Source organism: Oncorhynchus mykiss, chromosome 1, assembly GCF_057628025.1.
Source record: "Oncorhynchus mykiss isolate SJ-2025 chromosome 1, ASM5762802v1, whole genome shotgun sequence".
In the NCBI taxonomy this organism is placed as follows: domain Eukaryota; kingdom Metazoa; phylum Chordata; class Actinopteri; order Salmoniformes; family Salmonidae; genus Oncorhynchus; species Oncorhynchus mykiss.
Window position 1 is genome coordinate 22,270,820 of NC_143022.1, and position 25,546 is coordinate 22,296,365.

Genomic DNA, 25,546 nt, shown 5'->3' on the forward strand with positions numbered 1-25,546 from the left:
ATCAGCCTGATCAACTCTATGCGAAGGTGATGTGTCACGCTGCATGAGGCAAATGGTGGTCATACCAGAAACTGACTGGTTTTCCGATCCACGCCCCTACCTTTTTTGTAAGGTATCCGTGACCAACAGATGCATATCTGTATTCCCAGTCATGTAAAATCAATAGATTAGGGCCAAATTAATTCATTTCAATAGACTGATTTCCTTGTATGAACTGTAATCTTTGCATGTTACGTTTATATTTTTGTTCAATATACTTAAGGGTTATTTGTGTGTTTAGGGATGTGTTGTTGCTGTGCTAGTAATTTGTTTGAAAGCCATTTGAGGACCACCAATGTTTGGGGTGTGGTCAATTGTACTCAAAGGTATGTGTTTGTTTATTCAAGTGTGACATTTAAAGTGTTAAGTTATTCCACAGTAATGATGTATTTTATTGAAAGTTTATCTCATGAGTTTGGAGAGTGTCAGAAGGGAGTGTTTTGACTCAAACTCTTTTTTTCTTCAGAGGTTTTGTCACTGTTTTTGGTCCTACACATACAGTTGAAGTCAGAAGTTTACATACACCTCAGCCAAATACATTTAAAATCAGGTTTTTCACAATTCCTGACATTTAATCCTGGTAAGTATTCCCTGTCTTAGGTCAGTTAGGATCACCACTTTATTTAAGAATGTGAAATGTCAGAATAATAGCAGAGAGAATGATTTATTTCAGCTTTAATTTCTTTCATCACATTCCCAGTGGGTAAGAAGTTTACATACACTCAATTAGTATTTGGTAGCATTGCCTTTAAATTGTTTAACTTGGGTAAAATGTTTAATTAAGGTAGCCTTCCACAAGCTTCCCACAATAAGTTGGGTGAAGTTGGGTGTAACTGAGTCGGGTTCGTAGGTCACCTTGCTCGCACACGCTTTTTCAGATCTGCCCACAAATTGTCTATAGGATTGAGGTCAGGGCTTTGTGATAGCCACTCCAAGACCTTGACTTTGTTGTCCTTAAACGATTTTGCCACAACTTTGGAAGTATGCTTGGGGTCATTGTCCATTTGGAACAGCCTACCTGATTAAATAAAAGTAAAATAAAAAAATAAATGCTTGGATTCATTGTCCATTTGGAAGACCCCATTTGCGACCAAGCTTTAACTTCCTGACTGATGTCTTGAGATGTTGCTTCAATATATCCACATAATTTCCTTCCCTCATGATGCCATCTATTTTGTGAAATGCACCAGTCCGTCCTGCAGCAAAGCACCCCCACAACATGATGCTGTCAACCCTGTGCTTCACGGTTGGAAAGGTGTTCTCGGCTTGCAAGCATCCCCCTTTTTCCTCCAAACATAATGATGGTTATTATGGCCAAACAGTTCTATTTTTGTTTCATCAGAACAGAGGACATTTCTGCAAGAAGTACAATCTTTGTCCCCATGTGCAGTTGCAAACCGTAGTCTGGCTTTTTTATGGCGGTTTTGGAGCAGTGGCTTCTTCCTTGCTGAGCGGCCTTTCGGGTTATGTCGATATAGGACTCGGCATTTGGAAATTGCTCCCAAGGATGAACCAGACTTGTGGAGGTCTACATTTTGTTTCTGTGGTCTTGGCTGATTTCTTTTAATTTTCCCATGATGTCAAGCAAAGAGGCACTGAGTTTGAAGGTAGACCTTGAAATGCATCCACAGGTACACCTCCAATTGACTCAAATTATGTCAATTAGCCTTCACAGAAGCTTGTGAAGCCATACATAATTTTCTGGAATGTTCCAAGCTGTTTAAAGGCACAGTCAACTTAGTGTATGTAAACTTCTGACCCACTGGAATTGTGATACAGTGAATTATAAGTGAAAAGATCTGTCTGTAAACAATTGTTGTAAAAATGACTTGTGTAATGCACAAAGTAGATGTCCTAACCGACTTGCCAAAACTATAGTTTGTTAACAAGAAATTTGTGGAGTGGTTGAAAAACGAGTTTTAATGACTCCAACCTAAGTGAATGTAACCTTCCGACTTACAATTGTAGTTGTATGGACTTGGTCAGATTTGGTCTAAAGTCTATGAAGGCACTGTTGTATTGGCAGTGATGAACCATCCAGAACCTATAGAACTGAGAACACCCTGTATTGTCCAGAAGCTATAGAACTGAGAACACCCTGTATTCTCCAGAAGCTGTAGAAATGAGAACACCCTGTATTCTCCAGAAGCTGTAGAAATGAGAACACCCTGTATTCTCCAGAAGCTATAGAACTGAGAACACCCTATATTCTCCAGAAGCTGTAGAAATGAGAACACCCTGTATTCTCCAGAAGCTGTAGAACTGAGTACACCCTATTTTCTCCAGAAGCTGTAGAACTGAGTACACTGTGTATTCTCCAGAAGCTGTAGAACTGAGTACACCCTATATTCTCCAGAAGCTGTAGAACTGAGTACACCCTGTATTTTCCAGAAGTTGTAGTTTGGCGGGAGTGACCCCAAAAGTCTCCTGCAAGGCAGAGTTCAGTGCAAAGCGAAATTCAGGAAGATGCTGATCCCACCTTGTGTGCTGATCCCTCTCTAATGAAGCAATCATCCCCTTCAGGGTTCGGTTTACCCTCTCGGTCAGGTTGGTCTGAGGATGGTAAGCTGTGGTCAGCTTGGCAATTACACCCCAGTAGGTACAGAGCTCTTTGTATATTCCTGATATGAACTGCGGACCTCGGTCAGAGAGGATTTGGTCTGGAATTCCGAATCTGGTAAAGACCTCCCGTCGCAGAATTAGAGCAATGGCTGATGCAGTGGCTTTGCAGAGGGGAAACAACTCCACCCACTGTGTGTAGTAGTCCAATACCACCAATAAAAATCCATGAGGTCAATTCCCAACATTTCATTTGGATGGTTCACCACGGTCTGCTGCATTTTCCCGGCAGGTCTGCCAATGTCTGGTTTGTATTTCTGGCAGACTTTACACTGCTGTACAAACTTCCGGGTATCAACCCGCATGCCTGGCCAGTAAACCACCTCTTGCAGTCTTCGGTAAGTCTTAAAAACTCCAAGATGGCCATTCATGGGATTAGCATGATAAACTTGGATTATCTGGTCACTCAATGTAGAAGGAATGAAGACACGATAATGGGTGCTGTGTATTCCATCTCCTCTTGGAGTTTTTCGATACACTTTATCCTAAATTATGCTATACTTATCATTGAAGCGACTCTTCGAGTCTTCTTCAGACAGACTCTTGTGGATCGCCATGATGGCAGCATCCTTCTGCTGTGCTCTCCATACACTCTCATCATCCAGAGGAAAGGAATCATCCAGACACTTAGCGGTAGTGTAAGTGCTGCACAAGGGAGGACAAACATTGGCAGTCTCTGTAATCCGAGAAAGGGCATCTGGTACAACATTCAGTTTTCCTTTGCGATACTCAATGAAGTCAAACTTCTGCAGTCTGATAGACCAGCGAATAAGACGGCTGTTGGTCTTGCCTGATGCCAGAACCCACTGCAGAGCAGCGTGGTCTGTGACAACGGTGAAGATCTTCGCCTCCAAGTAGTAGCTCCATTTCTCCAAAGCCCAGACCACAGCGAGGCACTTCCTTTCAGTCGTTGAATTATTCCACTCGGCTGAATTAAGGGTGCGACTTGCATAGGTGTAACGGTTTTCTTGATGAGAAGGAGAGTCGGACCAAAATGCGGCGTGTCTATTGCAATCCATGTTTAATGAAGTAACACACTAAACACAAACACTATCAAAACAATAAACTTAACGAAAACCGAAACAGCCTATACTTGTGTAGCCTAACACAGAACAATGACATCAGGACACTAAGGACAATCACCCACGACCAACTCAAAGAATATGGCTGCCTAAATATGGTTCCCAATCAGAGACAACGATAAACACCTGCCTCTGATTGAGAACCACTTCAGACAGCCATAGACTTAGCTAGAACACCCCACTAGCTACAATCCCCATACATACACACCACCTACAAAAACCCATGCCACACCCTGGCCTGACCAAATAAATAAAGATAAACACAAAATACTTCGACCAGGGTGTGACAATAGGCAAGAACTTCTTCTGTTCCAAGTCCCTGTTTGGGCGGCAATTCTGTAGCGGTATTTATTAGAGAGGGGTTAAGAAAGATTTTGTTTGGGCGTCGGCCTAGAGTGTAGCCTGTTTACCAGATAGAAGAGAATACACACCCTATAAAACCCACATCACAGCACAGGGGTAACACCACCAAAAATACCTCATACAATAATAATAATACTACTACTAATAATAATGGCAGAGCAATTGAATAGCAACTTCATACAAGAAAGAACCCAGTCATCAACAGAGGATTTGCAATAACCTGTATTATCTTCCAGTGGAGGAGTGCAGAGGGTATGAATGTGGGGGGTGTTCATAGACACAAAAGGCCTTAAAAATGTCCACAATCTTCTCGGCCACATGTCTTTATTACACCCCACCTCAATACAGTTCAAATAACAATACACAACTTACAAACAACCTCACTTTTAACTAAAATGCCCACCCAAATACTTCTGGCAGGGCAATAATAGTCCAGCTCTAATGAACTTCAATGGGAAGTGCATTTGAGAAATAGAAAGTCTGGCTGCAGGGTAAAGCACTGGAACAATAGCGGGAAGAGAAAGAGAACAAGAGAGATCTTAGCTGTGGTCTTCAGGCTTGCCGGTGTACTGCCTGACCGTCCAATGGTTTGTTGGTTTGTATGTCAAAGCTTCGCAACAATGTTGCTACTAATCCATGCGATCCATAACCTGCGCGGTCCCAAACGATAACAACCACGACCTAGAACTGTCACACTGATGATTGAGTTAAATACTTTATAAACTACACACGCTGAAAATAAACCAAACTTCCCTGCTGGAAGATGGCACCTACAGAGCCCCCTCTAGGCGTCCGCGGGTGACCAGCAGGTTATCCAACCGGATGGACAAATCCACCAGTTGGTCGAAGGAGATGTTGGCCTCCCTGCAGGCCAGCTCACGTCGAACGTCCTCATGCAGGCTGCACCGATAGTGGTCGATGAGGGTCCTATCGTTCCAGCCTGCTCCAGGCGGCCAAGGTCCGGAATTACAGGGTGAATTCCTGGGCGCTCCTCGTCCCCTGCCTCAAATGGAAGAGCCGTTCTCCCGCCACTCTCTCTTTGGGCGGATGGTCGAAGACGGCCCGGAAGCAACGGGTGAACTCCTCGAAGTGGTCCAACGCCGCGTCATCTTCTCCCCACACGGCGTTTGCCCACTCCAGAGCTCTCCCTGAGAGGCATGAGACGAGGGCAGACACTCTCTCCCTTCCCGAGGGAGCTGGGTGCACAATGGCCAGGTAAAGGTCCAGTTGTAATAGGAATCCCTGGCACTGTGTGGCCGTCCCATCATACTCCCTGGGAAGGGAGAGACGCATCCCACTGGGACTGGCTCCAGATAGGACGGGTAGAGGCAACCCCGGTTGCGCTGGTCGAGGCACTGGAGAGACTTCCTGTCTCTCCCAGCGGTCCATAGTCTGGACAACGCGATCCATCATGGCACCAAGATGTTGTAACATAGCTGAATGTTCCTGGACGCGCTCCTCGACTTCTCTAACCGGGGTACCTGCTCCTGCTGACTCCATCGTTGGTGTGTAATTCTGTTAAGGCGCATGTGCAGGAGAGCAGAGTAGAGTAAACAGGCGCACTTTTATTCCGGTCAAAAACTAGGCACAACATGAAATCTAAGTGCCCAAAAAACACGGAACATGAAATCTTAAGTATAGCGCGTGAACATACACCATTAATAATAAACAATTACACACAAAGACATGGAAGGGAACAGAGGACTAAATACATGCAGTGTGATTATGGAATGAAAACCAGGTGTGTATGAAACAAGACAAAACAAATGGATATATGAAAAATGGAGCGGCGATGACTAGAAAGCCGGCGACGTCGATTGCCGAACGTCGCCCGAACAAGGAGAGGAGCCGACTTCGGCGGAAGTCGTGACAAGTTTACTGATTCTTTACAAGGAAACCTTAGCTATAGTATTTTCATTAACTATTATTATTATTATTTAGCTTCCTGACTGTTTCCCTAAAAATGTGCCTAGAACATGTAGTTTGATTTTTACATTTGGTTGTAGGTGGTCAATCATGTTGCATAATAATGCAACTGGCTGATTCTTGAGTTCTGTCAGTATCTTTCTGCCCATGTCTTCTAATTGTCTTTAGATCTGTCTGTCCTTGGCTAATTTTCACATTCTTTGTCTGTGCTTAGTTTCATCCCTGTCTTAGTTCCGCCCCATGCCTTCTGAAGACCCTGAATGCCTCACTTATAGGCTCTGCCTAATGATAATCTCCTTGTTGCATGCTTTGGACACGGCGGGTCTTACATCTGATTGCCCGAAGATAAATATTTTGCAGATCATGAGGATTAAAACTTTAAATATGCATGTCTCACTCTCTGCTCTTGGCTGTGAGTCACACTAATGCAGTGTAACTTTTAGGAGAAGTTTTACTTTTAAGTTAAACATTTCTCGATGTATTGAAATAAATGGTGAATAGAAACAATGGTAATGGAGTCTTGTACGTGAAGGAAAATGGATGCCTGCCTCCTGAGCTGCACCACCTCCTGTGCTTTTTGTTTCCTTGGTATGTTATAAATTGATTGTTTGTGAATGTGTTCCAGGGCCAGAGATGGGCCACGGTGAAATTGCGAAACCATGCCTTAATTCATTAAATGTTTGTCCACTGTTCTTGTTGTTGTCTGCCTCTACGTCACTCTGCCTGCTCAACCCAGATCCAAAGAACCTGTCACATTTTTCCATCTTAGGACATTTAGATTATTTGTATCAGTGTTCAAGTTTGACAATATTTAAAATGTTTTTGTTAAGTTATGCCACTGCAGTAATGTATTTTGTGTGTTGAATTCAACCTCAAAGGGAACAGACAGTAGACAGATCAACAACAAACAGAAAAATGTAGGTTTGCTTGTTTGAAACTGGCTGCAGTAGAACACACTGACACTATTTGCACAGGATGGCTCTAGTGTTACAGTGATACAGTGATACAGTGCTACACTGATACAATGCTACAGTGATTCAGTGATACAGTGATACAGTGCTACAGTATACAGTGCTACAGTGCTACAGTGCTACAGTGATACAGTGATACAGTGCTACAGTGCTACAGTGCTACAATGCTCCAGTGATACAGTGATACAGTGATACAGTGATACAATGCTACAGTGATACAGTGCTACAGTGCTACAGTACTACAGTGCTACAGTGATACAGTACTACAGTGCTACAGTGATACAGTGATACAGTGCTTGCAGACTTAACTTAATTAACCAAGTTCACATAAACAACCAAAAAAAGTGTCAAACGTGATAGTTAGCAACTCCATTTAAACATAAACAGTAAATATGAATTGCAGTAGAAAAGACAAAGACATTCGGTTTAGAATCTGTGATTTGATTAGATGTTAGTTGTAGGGTTTTAAAGATATTGTCTGAGCTTGTGTAAGACAGTGCTGAGGTAATATTTTGGCAACAAGGACCTTTGTACGTGCCTCTTAAACATCCAGTGTGGTGTGCTTGATCGCACGTGATACACACATACACAGGTCCAGGCCATGCATAGAAATGACAGATAATCCTCTATAAAGAAGTCGCCTCCATTCTGCCACTGGAGCACACAGAGCAAAACCTCCAAGATCTTTTGCCAAAAAGCCAATAATGGCATTCAAATCTGAATTTAGCATGTACGTTCACTTGGTGGGGGTCTACAATTTACACATTCTTCTGATTGGCAGCACCCCTCTAGCTGGATTTGTGTTAGATGTTGTGCCCACAGAATTTGTGCACAGAGCGTGTGATTTCAATCAGAATGGTGAGTGAAATTAAACGAAGCATTGTGAACGATGGTAACATCGCACTTATGCAAGTATGCACCACCAAGCCTACTTCTTCACCTGTAAATCCTGAAAGGGCTGTCCAGTTTGTTTGTATATGAAAACTATTTCCTTTGGAGAATTCAGTGCGAAATTGTGTTTGATTGACTAGTGTTGTAGAATCGGTGGAGAAAGCGGGTAGACTATCTGGTCTGTAGACCTAGATATAATGGTAGGCACAGTGTGCTGCTGTCAGCGGTGGCTGCTGAGGGGAGGACGGCTCATAATGTATTGAATGGAATCAATGGAATGGTATCAAACAGATCAGATGTGATTTCTATGTGGTTGACTCCATTCCAGCCATTATTAGAAGCGGCTGTCCCTTCAGCAGCCTCCACTGGGTGCTGTATAGATCAAATCTAAATCTACTGTAGGTCTATGTGTGTTTAAAAGATTTTGTGTGACACAATACACATAATATTACCTGCACTGGTCTTTTCCTACTGCCACTGACTTTGCTGTATCAGTACAACTGATATGTGGTTGTCTCACCTAGCTATCTTAAGGTGAATGCATTGACTGTAAGTCGCTCTAGATAAGAGCGTCTGCTAAATGACTAGAATGTAAAATATCTCTGGATACATATGGTTGGATCCATAACAACTTTCTGATAGCACATTGAAGACACAGTCAAGTATAAAAGAAAAATAGCACCTTAAAAACACTTCCATCACTACCATCTTTGATACAAATGGTAATTCCTCAGCCACATTAACCATCTGTGTCCAGAAATTACTGGGAAGTGGGCACAAATGAAATGCTAATATTCTGGGGGCCACAAGTGTCTCCCCCCTGCACTGCTGAGGGGCCTCTCTGTTCCCACACCACTTCTCTGTCTCTGTCCCAGTGTGCTGCTGTGAATACTGTGGGCTTGTGGGCTGGTAGAATAGAGGCCATCCTATTGGTCCGTCTTTGTTTGCAGCGTGGATGTTATTCATGCCTTATTTGAATACATGCAAATGTGGCAGCGGTGGCCCTGTCGTTGGACCCTCCCACCTCCTGCACCTCTCCCTCCACTCACAGGCTGCATCCTCCTCTCTGTTTGATGCATGGATATTGGTAAGGTAACCAAGGAGATTGGGACTGATTTGTCAGAGGGATGTAAAAGAGGAGTGAGATTCATGACTATGACATTTCAGACACCGCCATATCTCATGGGGGAGCCTCGGACAGGGATGGACTGGAAACACAATGCAGAGAAAGAGCCCCTGTGGAGACACTGCGCACAGTGCACAGCCCCTCCCTATAACACCGCCATTCACCGTTTGTACTGTACTGAATTGAACAAATTAAAATTATCCGAATGCCAGATGTGGTGGTGGCAAGATATAAGGCTTTTCAAAGACGATTGATTAACCAGTTGGCATGTGACTAACACTGCTAGAGTGACATGTGTCAAGCAGCACATGAAAGTGTCAAGCCTGTCCTGTATTACCACACTTTAACAGATAATGGATTCTCTCTTTCTTGTTGGTGTCGTCATTGCTCATGCAGACTGGTGTCTTAAGTAATTTAGACAATAACAAAATACCAAGTGATCATTGTGCATAACATGGGATTGAAGAAAGAAAATCCAGCTACAGTCTCAGTTATGATAGCTGTAGCATTTTGTATATCATTTGTGTGGTCCACCCTCAGTCTAAATAGGCCTAATAACATTGGAATTGTTAAGTAATAACATTTCTGCATGTTCAGGCATGTATGCATAGTCTAATGGAGGTATATACAGTACCTTTGGTTATCCTGGATGACCATCCATCCATCCACCTCATTTGATTTAGACTGGTTCTAAGCAAGAACAAACATCTGCATTGCGTGCACTAGGCCTAGAGTAGTTCTCCATTCTTTCTCCTTACTTTATGAGACAAAAAGGAAGTCCAAAGGGCCAATGCCACACCTGCAACAGGATGAAATTCAATGAAACCATCATATTCACTTGTTTAGATCATCCCTTAGTATCCCTGATTAGGGGTTTAGGCTACATAAATGCAGATAATTCAGCTGAACCAAGCCAAACTGGATTAGCATGACTCTGTGTGTAGCACATTTGCTACAGTTTGTCATCATACTGATTCAGGATTCTGACTTCATGAATGTGTGCACGTGTGTACTTGCATAATTACTGAAATGTACAGAGGTAATTATATTACACTACGTGGCTCTTGGTCTTCATAGAATCCCGTAGTATTCTTTTGGCCAGCATGGACAAGTGTGTGTGTGTATATGTGTGTGTATATATGTGTGTGTGTGTGTGTGTGTGTGTGTGTGTGTGCGTGTGTGTGTGTGTGTGTGTGTGTGTGTGTGTGTGTGTGTGTGTGTGTGTGTGTGTGTGTGTGTGTGTGTGTGTGTGTGTGTGTGTGTGTGTGTGTGTGTGTTTGTGTGTGTGTGTGCGTGCGTGCGTGCATAAACATCTGTGTTCTGTGATGGAGTAATTGGAATTGCTGTACAAATAATTATCTGACTTAAAAGATTAGCTGTACATCTCTCAAGCTTTTCTTAACAAATCAAAATTACAATTTATAATTTATTTTTTAAATGTCATTTCCAAGCCATTTTCTAGCACATCTGCAATATATACAGTACCAGTCAATACATATATACAGTACCCACCATGAAGCAGGAGGAGGAGGTGAGCTGGTGTGGGGGTGCTTTGCTGGTGACACTGTCAGTGATTTATTTAGAATTCAAGGCAAACAACCAGCATGGCTACCACAGCATTCTGCAGCGATATGCCATCCCTTCTGGTTTGCGCTTAGTGGTGCTATAATTTGTTTTTCAACAGGACAATGACCCAAAACACACCTCCAGGCTGTGTAAGGACTATTTGACCAAGAAGGAGAGCGATGGAGTGCTACATCAGATGACCTGGCCTCCACAATCACCCGACATCAACCCAATTGAGATGGTTTGGGATGAGTTGGACTGCAGAGTGAATGAAAAGCAGCCAACAAGTGCTCAGCATATGTGGGAACTCCTTTAAGACTATTGGAAAAGCATTCCTCATGAAGCTGGTTGAGAGAATACCAAGAGTGTTCAGAGCTGTCATCAAGGCAAAGGGTGGCTACTTTGAAGTATCTAAAATATAAAATATATTTTGATTTGTTTAACATTCTTTTGGTTACTACATGATTCCATATGTGTTATTTCATAGTTGTGATGTCTTCATTAAATTAATATTCTACAATGTAGAAAATAGTAAAAATAAATAAAATCCCTTGAATGAGTAGGTGTGTCCAAACTTTTGACTGGTACTGTATACACCCTTTGCATCTTAAATCTTCTCATGTTTGTCTTTGTTATTTCTCTTCTGTTACCCCACCATTAACTTTACTGACCATATAATAATAGGCCTACTGTATTTTGAGACAGTGAAACTGAATGCTAATTTTTGTTACAACATGATGGTTGTTTTTTAAGGAGGAATGTTTGGAGAAGAAATAATACATTGAGAAAGGTTTCATTGTATTTCCTACTCTACATTTACATATCATTCCAGTTTTATTTGATGAGAATTGTATCTAAATTGTATCCAAATGTAGACCTCCCTCTGAATTCAAATATTCACCGATGATTAGAAAATTAAATTGAGCCAAATTTCACATCATTGATTCAAATTTGACTAATGATTATTTTCGAGGTACCTTAATTTCATCTCCACATTCCACAAGTAGCCTAGTTATAGCAAAATGGCTGGCCCTACCAAAATGCCTAAATGGTAAAAATATTTGAGGTCTCTGTCCCTCAACGAATTTTGCATATGTCCCTATACACATACGTGTTTTGAATGACAATTGTCCCAAAAATCTTTGTGCTTGAACTTGACCGTCGAAATTGCATGGGAAAGGAGAGGAGAATTTGACCCTTGCCCCCTTCCTTTCTGCTGCGCAAATGGTTGAGACTGATGTCACTGCTCATTAACATAAAATCCAGCTTGTTTTGTAATTAAAGAGGGGTGGCAGATAGAATCGAGTCTTTTTTCTCATGGTAGGGAACGAATAAGCATCTTTCTCTGCAGGAACTCTCCAGGAAACACACTGTAAGTTTATAAACTTTCATATAGTTATTTGATTAGTTATTCTTGTTGCACATATAGGCCTCAAAGCTGGCTACTTTGCATCCCTTCATTTGGAAGAAAAAAAATGCGTTATGCATGTGCATTAGGCTATCGGTTATCATTTCTGTTTTTTCAACAATTACACTAAGTTAATACAATTCTATGGGTATAAAGTTGAGTCGTGCATCACGATAATAGAGAATGTAATTATTTGGAATGTATATTTCCTTCTCACATTTTATGTTGTTAGGCATAAAATATGGGATTCATTATATGTGTCTTTGCTGTGGAGAGACAGAGCTAATAACCTTACCTATCAAGTTACGATTATTAGCTAATAATCTTAACTTGATAGATGTTATCTATCACATGGAATTCTTGTGACATGATAGGTCTACTCAAGCTCAGATCAGTGCAAGTTGAGGTTGTTTTTACCTCACACTTAACATCCTTATTGATGTGTTATTGATGTATTCACATTCACACATGATTTCTTGTCAGAATTTCTTTAACATGTGTGTAGACAGAATCCAGAATGTGCTTATTCCAGTATCATATTTCCTCCTAATCTTCCCTTCACCGATGATATAGAAGATATATGTATTGATGATACAGATAGATGTTATCCCTATGAGAGCCTCTGCATTGAGTCAGTGGACATTTCCGCTGACACTTTCCACATATACAGTATACTGTACATTTCAGGTCATAAGGCATGGCATCAGTGCAAACACTGCTCTCCTGACTCACTTGTGTTGCTTGGACAATGACTGTTGGTGTTAGATTTGCCTCTGGTTCTCCTTACTCACCAGCTTATGTGGAGGTTGGTGTAGTAGCTGCATGGTAGAGAAGGCTGCATAGTAAAGGTTACTAGACATAGGCCCTGGCAGGATTAGTATTGATGGGTGCTGTCTATGCATGTATTTCTTCTGGTTTATATGACATTGCAAAACATCAGAGTGGTTATGCACTTAATGTTTTGAGAGAGCACTGATGACCAAATTCAATGAACTCAGTGTAAATCAAACTATATCTTATGAATCTCCAGTGGCTGGAAGGGGCACTTGCTATTCCCTCTGCTCTGTAGATTTTTTGACTGATGTCAGCCTACACCCCTAAACTTTGGCCTTTCTGTGGGGACACCTTCAAAATGTCTCCACCCTAAATAGCATGCAGGGACAAGTTGAGTTGATGATAGGGCTAAGTATTTGTGAGCATTACTTAGCTATTAGACAGGTTCTACTGTTTCCCATTTTATTCTCATTTTACCAAACAGTTGAGTTCATCTTTTGATAATCTAGATCCAATAAAAACGTGATTGTCTTCATTTCCAATTAAGCTAACTTGGATTTTAAATTAGTCTTATCATGACATAGCTCACAATAGGTCATAGGCATGTTAGGTCAGTACTAATTGGTGGAGGGCTTGCGTGCTTGAGGGAGGTATCCCACCACCCCAAATATTTGCTCTCTCTTTGGCTTGATGCATGACCCCCATGCCCTTATGTGGGGTCAAGCCCTTTGAAGTATGGCTATTACAATTCCCTAAAGTGGGACCCTTTATTTGGTCACTTGTAAACCATTGAACTTGATGCTGGTAATTCTGTGATTTTGTGTGGGTGTATGTGTAGTAATTCTGATGCATATTCAAATCAATTATTTATGGGCTATATATATTGTTATTTAATATGATTCATTCTGAAGCTATTGATTTTGAATTTTATTTTTGTCTATCAATGGCTGATCAGATCACAGGCTTGTTGTGAGTGACAGACACAAATGTACTAATCTTTGTGCATGATTCTCTATAACGTTAGATTTGGCTCAGATTCTTCTCACTCACTTGGTTAGGTTGGGCAATATTGCATTGATTCTGCTATTATGCATTAGATTACAATATTTACATTATGCTGCTTATCTATGTAAATTACAGGAGAATTAAAATGTGCATATATGATGGAAATAAATGAATATGATTATAGTAATTTACAGTCTAATGCAGCGGTCTGGCAGTAGACTGATGCTGTATGTTGTTCTCTATCTCCTCACCCCCCACACTCACATCAGAGGGAAAAAGATGAAAGAATGTTTTCTGAAATGAATCACCAATTAGAAGACTCAGAGAGCCGTCTCTATTAGAATATGGTGAAATATACAGAGTGTACATTTGGGACAATATAGCATCTAGTATGAATCCCATTTATCTACAGTCGGTAAGATGTATCAGAGGTATTTCACCAGTGTCCTCTTCAGGCAGAAATCCAGTTATGGCAAGGTAATTATTGCATTTACAGTTATATTACAGATATATACGAGTTTAATATATATCAAAGCTCCAAACTGTCATGCAATGGTTATTGAATAGCTGTGCATGGAGGCAGTAAGGATAAGGATGGCAACAGCCAGATGCAGTAAGAAGATGGCATAAGAGTTGCCAATGATTTTCTTTTCAACACTGTGATTACCTTGTTTTACAAAACCTCTTTGGTATCAAAGATAATATGACTTTGTCAAAATACATATTTATTTATAAAACGAATAGATATTGTGCATTAAGAAGACACTGAAACTATCAGTTAGATTCTATCTGGGTCACAAATATATACACACTTCAATATGTTACATGTTATATTCAGACATTTGGGTGTTTTATTTCCATCCTTTTCTAAATGATCCATGCGATTCCTGCTCTTCTATCCAAATCAATCCTAATAATTGTATCCTCACACCAAAGTATTTAAGTGGATTCTACCCTTGAAGGATCTTTTGCTGTGAGTTTATATGTCCCATCATATTGACTGTTCAGAGAATGATAACAACCAGTATTTTATATTAGATTGAGCATACTGTATGTTTCACTTCATTGGAAAAATGGATACATGATTGTGTTCTTTGACCAATAGAATTAAAATGATCAGGTGTTCCACACAGAGATGACATATACAACACATTTCTAGGATACAGTAGCCGATTTTTACTGTAGCTGGGCAGCAAGTGTCTATGTGGCTGTCATAGGTTTTACCACCTCCTTTTTCAGCGATAAGTAATATGGCTTAAGACCAGGTTGAAACATAAAAAATATGAGAAACTAAAATTCAATAGAATACAACAAGAATGTGCGTTCAGTGTATAAGCATTGCACTGCACAATACTGTATGAATGTTAATCTCAGATTTAAAAAAAATAATCTAATTTAGCACGAAATTGATACAATGTACTAAAAATTATTCTTCAACATATTAAATAAAAGTCAACCCAGAATCATATTACGTTATTTTAGGTAGCTTATCAAAATGTACATTGGGCTATACTTTTTTTTATTAACGTCAAAAAATATCAGCATGACATTCAATTCAGTGTTGTTGGCTTCATTTGATTCACTTTCGGTAAATGTATAGATTTCCTCACCAAATATCTCGATAGAATTTCATTGTGTTCGGTATCAGTACAGGTTTTTCAACCGTTTTCATTAATCTTACTGTATGCAACACATGGGTCATTCCAGCCATCTCTCCCATCCACACCTATGAATATATAACGACACACCATTAATGATTTAACATAATCTATGCATTGTGTGGAATACATGGAATCATGTGTTGAGTGGGGAGACTATATACATTTACGTGTTTTAGGCGTCTAGTGTTAATTCACGATAGTGATGGCTTTATTTTCTTATTTTTATTTTCTTGGAATTGCTATTTGACACTTAAACTGAATGTGTTGTTATGGGGATTTCTTTATATTTAATACAACATGATAACTCCAATAATTGTTTTCTTTATATTTAAAATACCAAGGACAATCAAATTATGGATCTACGTTTAATGAGTGATGAGTATCTGAGTTTTATAGTACCTAACCTCTAATCTATCACATGGAGTCTTTTACGAGCATACTTTTTTATCTTTAATTTTGGATTTTTCTTATTTCCATTTTTATGTCATCCACATTATTAATGAAAAATGTTTATTGACTGCAATTTTTAAAAATTACCAAATGTGATAGGCCTGTAGCACCTAAAATATATGCAATATGATGTGGCTCAAACGGTTTATAAACTGCTACAACCATGTTACTTAATTGCCACGACTAATGATTATAATTTCCTTACAATATAATAAAAGTGTGAACAATAGCTTTTTAATTTTGTACAACAGGTTGTTCATCAATGTTTGTCATAAAATGCCGTGCATTCTATGACTACTGCTACTTCCGTCCAATGGGGGTCGCTCTTTCTGCAGTGGCTTCAGTCCTTTCTCTTGACGTGGTTTATGATTTGAACAAAATTGCCACAGATTCGAGATACATGCTGACATTTGTGAATCTCAAAACTATAATGTAGGTTCATTTTATCAGCTTATATTCACACGAATTTTGCAATGTCTAAAAGTACTCTCTATTTTCATTTTAGATTTATGTGTATTGTTGTGAATTGTTAGATATTACTGCACTGTTTAAGCTAGAAACACAAACATTTCGCTACACCCGCAAAAATATCTGCTAAATATGTGTATGTGACCAATAACATTTTATTTTATTTGGTAAGAGCTATTAAAGCCAAATTATGTACCAAATAGTTGTTTCGCTCATGTATGCCACTTAGACATAGCCTACATTTCACATAATCACAACGCCTGGAATAATCTTAATACTACATATCAAACATATTAGGATCTGTTATGATTATTATTATATTCGCAACTTATTTATATTGCATAATAGGTGCAATATTTTGTATAAATCTGACATGAACTGTTAATTTATGAAAATTAAATTCCAGCATTTCACCTAGCTTAAATGGTATCAGCTAGCCTACTGCAATGCAGTTACAGGTATGTTACAGACCTTACAGTGAGATACTCCATTGCAGTAGGCTAGCTACCACGCGAAGCCATTGAGGCTAGGTGAAATGCTGTTGATGTCATTTATACGAAATATTGCACCTATTATGCAATATAAATAAGTTGCGAATATAATAATGATAATCATAATAGATCCTAATATGTTTTATATGTAATATTAAGAATATTCCAGACGTTGTGGTTATGTGAAGTGTAGGCATCCCTGAGCAAGAACAACAACAACCAAGGTCTTTAATATCCTTAATGGATAAAGTATAGGTTAGATTCAGGAGTTCCATTTTATAGCCTACTGATAATTAAATACATAATGTGTGGATGTACATGTGTTCATAAAAGTTGCCTATATTCTTAAAAATAAAATCAACTATTCCCTTGGCCCAATTTACTGCTTATACGATATAGGTTTACACTGGGAATAAAGCCCTGTTATAACGTAGAGGCCCGAGTTAGAGGCCAGCTAATTCAAAAAAGCTCTGCTGCCCTTGACGTTAAAGATTGAGGTTGTTATATCAAAATAAACATGTTTCTCAAATTGACATTGAAGTTTTTAATTAAGATGCATCGAAAGATAAATTACATTACTGTTATTATTATTGTTGGGTTACTTTTTACACTTTTATTTCCATGGTTTTGTCTCTGGTCAGATGAGCTGCGAGAAAGACTGTAAAGATAGTACATCGAACGAAACGCTGGTGGGTATTAATATTATCTCTGTTAATTGACTAGTAGCCTATGCCTTTCCAATGAGTAAATACATTATGCTACATTATGCTAAATATAGGCCATGCAGGTGTCTACACACAGTAATTCATCTCACCAGGAGTATTTTTTGTCAGGAGCCTTCAAACCTTGCAAAGGTTGTCATTTTTGGGGGGGTAGCCTAATTGATACATTTGATGCCCATTATATTCAGATATTCAACAGAGATAAATTATTATTTTGAAATATAGATTGTTATTTGCCAGTATCAAGCTTACATACCAAAACCCTTTCACAATAGCATTAAATTGTGACTCAGCAGGGTAACCTATCCCTGAGCCTGACGTAAGCACGTATTCACTCACGTAGTAAAATATAAGAAGCTTGGACTTAGCACGTATCTTTCAACCCAACGCTGAATCCATCCGCAACCAGATCATCCATCGTTTTTTGAAATGTGGTATCTGCTAATTTATTACAGGCGTTAAGTCGGTTATTGCATGTGAAAATACTCTTGATCAGAGCACGGTTACGCCCGGTCAGAGGATGGAGACGTAGTCACCGAGCCTTTTCTCTTAGTGGTAGAGGAGGCTGCAGAGCTTCGTTCTTGTGCTCGGCTGTTAGAATAGGAACGGTGTCTTATCCACCTCTTGTCATTGCGCTTGCATGTTCCGTGCTTTTTTCTGGAAGGGACTGAAGGCTTGGTGCGTATTCTCTGTCTCTCGCGCTGTGACTCCGTGACTAGGCAAGCAGTTGACGCAAGTTTAGGCTACTTCAAGCAACAGGCGCAGCACCAGTAGTTGCAGTGACAGGTCACTCACTCCCTCTCCGCTGGTGCTATGGTGCTGAAATGGGTGCCGGCATTTATTTTAATCACCTCATTAGAACTGTGCAATCCCGCCTTTCTACGAGGATTGAATGAGAGTCGACTTCAAAGAAATTGGAGCTGGAAGATGGAGTTGTACTTTTATGTTTTGTGAAAATATGTAAAACGTATCTAAAGGGTAAAGGTTTGGTTTCAATGAGAAGTAGCTGTCAGACAGTGTTCTGGTGTATTGCGTCTTGCACAAGCATTTCGCTATACTCGCAATAACATCTGCTAATCACGTGTATGTGACCAATAAAATTTGATTTGATATGACACCAAGTGATGGGCAAAAGCTTTCAAGCATTCTATTTCTCTGCTCATGCATCCAAGTCGTGTTGGGTCCCTTCTATAGGTCTCTCTACTTCATCCCTCCCATGTCTCTCCCATCTCAACCACACTATAGCCTACCCATCTATCTGTCTCTTGCTTATGTCTAGCGAATGATTCAGAAAAAGATAATGGGCGTAACTAAAAAGGGAAAAGGACCATTCACGCTGAGTTGGAACAATAGACAGCAACTCACAATGGACAATGCATAGAGGAGCAGAACTGTTTGGGTTTCTGGACACGTCCACACCAGGCGGGCCTGTGAGGGGAACCAATGACAGATATGTGCAGCTTCCCTCCGAAGCGGTGAGAAAATGTGGTGCGGGACTGACTTGCAGACTGATTACTTGCACATATCAGAGAGTCGTCTCTGCTAGTTGGCTTGTCTCAGGCCACTCAAGCAAAAGTAAAGTCAGTGTTTGGCATAAACTGCTCCGGGGTGGATTGACTCATTGTATAGCTAAAGTGCATCCAGATAGCTCCGGGTTTTTTCTCTCTATGGGATTGGTTCAATATCGTATAGCTGCAGCAAACTCTACACTGCTGCTGCAGAGCTAGAGTTTTTCTATAACTGAAATTCAGTTTGGACATCAGTAAGGCCTATTTTAATGGATTACCCCAAGTTCACGGTATGTAAGTATGCATTAGATTTATTCCAACGGGTTGTCAATCTTATTTCAGTTGGATATAAGATCAATAAACTGTAAACTTTGGTATTGCGTAGGTATTACCCATTTTTTTGTACTTCTTACAAAAGTATAATAATAATAAAAATAACAAGAATACTACTACTAATAATAACAGCATTATAAATCATATACATCATCATACATTGTTTGTTTTTGTTGCTTATTAAAGTAGACTAAGTTTGAAATGATAGATACATTTTTACTTCCACTTAAAAGTAAGAAAACGTTAGTAGTATGTCGGCTTTAATACCCTATGTAATGTCATGTCTTAACGGAATCGTCCATTGTGCAGTCCGTGGAGTAATGATGGGGTGAACCGAGTGGCCCCAGCGCTGGCGTTTAAAGCAAACAGTTGTGCGATTGTTAGGAGAGCCTGGGAAAATGTTCAGGGGTCTGGGAGGTGGAGTGTCCTGACGCCAGACCCTCTTGTTAAGAAGACCTCTGTGCGCCCAGACATCATTGTCATGCTAATGAGCGCCTGCACGTTGTTGAACTTGATTTTGACTTCTTTCTTTGCGGCTACATTTTTCTCGGTCAGTTGTTTGTGGGAAAATCTTCTCTGGAGCTACAGTGTGAAATTAATTAATCAGGCCTTTGCAAAGGACAACAATAGACCCCAGAGAATCTTGGCAACACACAACATGCTTGTATTATTTTAGATAAACGTTATTTTACCAAGCCTTAAGATCACTGAGGAAAATACTAACTGCACACTCTCCGTTTAGATTTTTTGAGGACATTTGTGACCAGTTGAAATACAGATTCTTCTTATGTTATGTGATTATAGGCCTGGACTTGTTTTATTATGAACCTTATTGGTGGATCAAAAGTAAATACGTTCTAAATGGGCAGAAGTTTTGCAATTGAGTAGTAGCAGGTGTGTGTGTGTGTGTGTGTGTGTGTGTGTGTGTGTGTGTGTGTGTGTGTGTGTGTGTGTGTGTGTGTGCGCGCGTGTGTGTGCGCGAGCTCTTCTCTTTCCCTTTACCCACTGGGTGATGTACAGTAGGCTATATCTTGATACTGTAATTTTCATATTAAAAACCAGAGACTATTTCTAAGTAGACTAAGCTTGTTATGCTGCCAGTTCGTCTTCAAAAATAGCTATTTTTGTTTAAAATTTGCTGCTAAAATAGGCTTTTGTCAGCTTCGGTGAATTTTGTGCTGTGCACCATCTGAAATAGAGCACCTTTTCTGATAATAATATTTTGTCCTTGCATAATTACATATGTTTATGTATAACACCAACTTGTTGTTTTCTATAGTTGACATTGAATTTGATGGATATCTTCAACAGGCAACAGGTGCTGAAATCAGAGAGAGACTTTCATCCATAAGCAATTGCCTTAAGGTAAATCATTTCCATGCTCTTTTTTGCTATGAGTGTGTCAGCTTTACACTAGTAACATTGCTTTAGCTGTGATATTTAGGGTTTATACATTTCATAAGGAAGTCGGGAAAGAAATCTGTCATTTTGTATTTTGTCCACCTATGGGAACATGACATTAGCCAACTACCATGCACTTATTGTATTGATGTGATATTTCCACCGAAAAGTTAAAGGGTGTGAAGGTCAAAAGGTGTGGACAATGTTAAATAAATAGCTATTTTATTCTCTATATGCGATAAAGAGAGTTGTAGGCTATGCGATTTAATAGCCTATTGACTCGCCTATATTTATAATAGCCTACTCTTCATGCTAGGCTACACATTCTTGTGAAGCGAGATACTGACTTCTCAAAACTCCCAATCTATCCCTAGACCTATGTTATCATTGTATCAATGACAAAGATGTATGGGGTGTGTTTACGATAGTGCACTATTCGTACTTTCAAGTTGAAAGTGCTATCAGCAAAAGCAGCATCAAAGTAAAGGAGGCGGATTCGTTTCAGCTCCAAGGACAGGGCCTCTATAGCCGCGTTCATTCTAACAGCTCTTTTTATACTTTATATTCTAGCTATTTATCTGATTTCCTCTGGGGAAATGGTATTTAGCACTGTTTCTCTCCATATTAATATTTATAACTATAGATTTAATTATAGGTGAGAGCAGCAGGTTATTCGCTGATAGGACGAAATAGGCTAAACTCTAGAAAAACTCCTACTTCATCATGACCAATGAATGAGCAATAGACTAGAACACAATATTATAACTATTATCATTTGAAAGTTAAAGCCTAGATATTACCGTAACATTATTGATTGAAAATATGGCGCAAAATACTTTCAATCGTTGTAAAATGAATGCAACCTTAATCGACTTACTCCTATTAATGTTAGGCTACTGAATGGGGATGGCATGCACATTATTAAAATAATAGGGAACGTGTAAGGCACTGTAGAAAATAGTTTCATTTATAAAGGTATATATGCTACCAGAACTTCATAGTCATAGGCTACAGTATAGGCCTAGGTTACTGAACTCTTAACCTACGAGTTCCGGAGCTTGCTGGTTTTCTGTTCTACCTGATAATTAATTGCTCACACCTTGTGTCCCAGGTCTAAATCAGTCTCTGATTAGAGGGGGAAATGAAAAGATCCAGAGTTGAGTTTGAGGGGTGTAGGGTATGCCATGTGGACAGTGGCCTATGATGGAACCTTATAAAACAGGACATGACGCAGGGAGGGGGCGTGTCTGGTACTGTGATAGTCCAAATGAATTCACTTGACACTGTTTACTTATATGTCTACTGTATATGTATACTACTCGTCACCTGTACAGAATTAGGAAGGTAAGACAAAACACAAAAACAAAGATGGGATATGAAACTATTGTCACAACGCTCATTAACGGTTTATCTGACATTTACAGATGCAAATATTGCTTCTAAATGTTTAGAATGCCTAAATAAGGCCACCAAGCCATAAGACTGCTAAATAGTTAGTTAAATTGTTAACCAAATAGCTACCGGGAGGGACTATCTGCATTGACCTCTTTTGCACCAACCTTTTTTTCACTTTTTAGTATCTATCTTGTTGCCTAGTCACTTTATTCATAGTTATATGTACATATCTACCTCAATTACCTCGTACCCCTGCACATCGACTCAGTACTCTTACCCGTGTATAGCCAAGTTATCATTACTTATTCTGTATCTATTATTACTTGTATTATTACGTGCTATACCTTATTATTTCAACATTTTCTTTCTCTCTTCTTTGCTGGGAGGGGCCGGGCCGTCAGTAATCATTTAACTGTTAGTCTACACCTGTTGTTTACGAAGCATGTGACGAATACAATTCCATTGTTTGATTACATGACAATTATAATACACACACTCGAGAAAACAAATTTGACCATTTGTCATCTATTTACCATTGTCCTTAATTCCCCTATAGTTTTAGGTATCATGTTAGTCACATTACTCGTCTTGTTTAAGAAAGGCGATTCATAAGCCTATCTTCACTGGTGAACAGGCTTCGATCTATTTGCTCATGTCTTTAAAAAAATCCACTGAAACTACGATCTCATCTAGTGGGGTTGCTTTGTTTCAATGGTTAATAGGCCTATGACTTTTAAACATATTTACAAAAATATCTGAGAAACTACAACTCATGCAAAAAACAGATTTAATCAGAATATCCCAAATAATAAAAAACCGAGCGCGCGAGCTATTATTGGCTAAAGTCAGCGCCTGTCCATCATATTCATCTGTGTCATGAGGTGAGGAGTATGCAATGGGTGTCATGAATATTAGCTTTTTATGAGGAGAGGCGGTAAGGTCTGTCCCGGTATAGGCCTAATTTACGTTAGCGAGGAAGGTCATCTGATGCATATGAGCTTATAGGTTATGGAGCCAAATAGACATTTTAGGATAGGCATAGGCACCAATCGGATAGGCACCAATTTCTACTGTGAATTAGGAACCGTGTTTCTGTCTGTCCCCCCCCCCCCCCCCCCCCCTCTCTCTCTCTTTGTGTGTGTGTGTGTGTGTGTGTGTGTGTGTGTGTGTGTGTGTGTGTGTGTGTGCGTGCGTGCGTGCGTGCGTGCGTGCGTGTGTGGTGTAGGAGTTATAGGAGTTAATATAATTTATACTTAAGCCAATTATTCACTAAAGATAATTATCTGCAACAGATCTATTTAGATAGGCGAGTCGGTTAGATAACATTCCTACCTACCGTGAGAGATTCATGTTGTAGCCTGTTAATGTATTTTCTCAGTTTACTATAGGTAATAATGTAGTAACTAGTTCATTTCACACCATTCATTACACGTAAAGGTCTTTTATATATTTACTGAGGTTTTTGTGAATATTTAAATCATTAAATGTTTTCATGAACTTCTGCATAGTAGATTGCTAACTATAACAATGTCTATGCTCACATTTATTAATAGCATGTGACTAAGAAATATGAAGTGACTTTAGGCTATATATATATATATATATATATATAGCCTAATATTATATATATATATATATATATATATATATATATATATATATGCGAAAATATTTAGGCTAACAACACATCATTGTGAAAATCCAGGAATTGTTCCCTAAAAATGGCTACATGATAAGTTTACTCTAATGATATTTTAACTTTCCAATTATAAAACGAAGAGAAATGTTTCAGGATAGATTGATGACAGGGGTAGTATCCTCTGACAGAAAACTTTGGGTTTTCGAATGCGTGAATAAAAATCTAATTTCGGTAACAGTAGGCCTAATAATGCATAAAGCTTTGTAGCCCATGCGTTATGAAATTTCACATGACATTTACATTGTCATGTCATTAGATAAGGTATTGGTTTCCCTTACCGTCAGACATGAGAGAGCTTCGAGGTTTAAAGTAACGTTTCATGTGTAATATCAATAGTGGGAAATTGGTTGTCTTTAGGCTAAGGTGTCGCCTCAAAATATTAAAATCGATAGATATTTACTATTTAAATAGCCTACACACTATTATTCATCTGAATGAAACAAGGTTGTACAGTAACTTCAGCCTTGTTCCATGTACTCGTTATAATGTTTTGTAATTTTGATCCAGTGAAATGGTTCATTCCATTGTCTGGTCTCAGTTTTACATCTCGCATATGGGAAATTCCATTTTCTCATGAATAGGGGATGTCTCGGCAGAAGAGTCAAACATCGTCCATTGGTGGCCTATTAGCATACTATTTTATGAGTAATGCTTAGTAATAATAGTAGTAACAATTGCACTATTACACTTTCACTTTATTGATAGACCTATATTTATTTTATAAATGTAATTATTGTGTGTGTGTGTGTGTGTGTGTGTGTGTGTGTGTGTGTGTGTGTGTGTGTGTGTGTGGAGGAGGGAGGGTGCAGTATGTGTGTGTGTGTATGTGCGCGCGTGTGTGTGTGTGTGTGTGTGTGTGTGTGTGTTAGAGAGAGAGAGAGAGAGAGAGAGAGAGAGAGAGTGAATGTGGCTGTTTGTGCTCGCGTAGTTGTAATTCATAACGGATTACTAAACCTATAAAGTAGGCCTACTCTCTGCAGGCCAACTATGTAATCATCTCTCATAAACGCAAATACACACCGCTCAATATATATATTTTTTAGGTCTAATTAATTTCAATCTTAATATTAAATTCATGAATTGAGGAATGGACATAAAGGCCCTATTTCATATAGCTTACCATTTTAACTACAATGACAGCTATCAGCTTAACTGATTTAAGTGCACATTGTGTGTGATGATTTATGTAAAGCATGCAACCAGTAGGCTAAAAGGGCAGTCATTTCGTGGTATTAGATTATTATTCAAAAACAGAAATTATGTTTATTTGGCTCCAAATACTCCAAAGTTGGTAAAATTATGTTGTACATTATGAAAAATTATATATGATTAAGAAACGATTAATAACATGTTCAGTCTTTATTACACATGTATACAAAAAAAATGCACGGCCTATGTCTTCAACTCTGTAACAAGATGCAATAGGTCTGTCTATAGGTCTATTATGTCGTTATACTGGTGAGCGTTGCCTATAAACTCGAGCGACATATAGGCTTTCTTATCCATATTCAACAAGAATGGGTGTGGCAAAGCAGTATGGTCACCTCCATAGCGGAAAGTGGCATAGGCCTTATGATGTTATTGAATGGCAACTCGTTGTCAATGGATATTCATGATCATGTGTATCTGTTTGCAAAGCTGTTCCTAC

General features: G+C 39.3%; 1 long non-coding RNA gene across 3 annotated transcripts in view; it reads left to right on the forward strand.

Annotated features, from left to right (window-relative positions):
- The first annotated feature begins 11,888 nt into the window (after window positions 1-11,888).
- The window catches only part of LOC118945307 (uncharacterized), a 70,989-nt gene continuing 57,331 nt past the window's right edge, over window positions 11,889-25,546 (forward strand). Inside the window, exons 1-2 of one of the 3 annotated variants that reach the window (XR_005040444.2) lie at window positions 11,889-11,955; window positions 20,715-20,768. This is a non-coding gene — a long non-coding RNA (uncharacterized LOC118945307). Of the gene's footprint in view, window positions 11,956-17,942; window positions 19,365-20,714; window positions 20,769-25,546 lie in introns of those variants that run through there. The other 2 variants (XR_005040433.2, XR_005040441.2) reach the window with 2 other exon arrangements.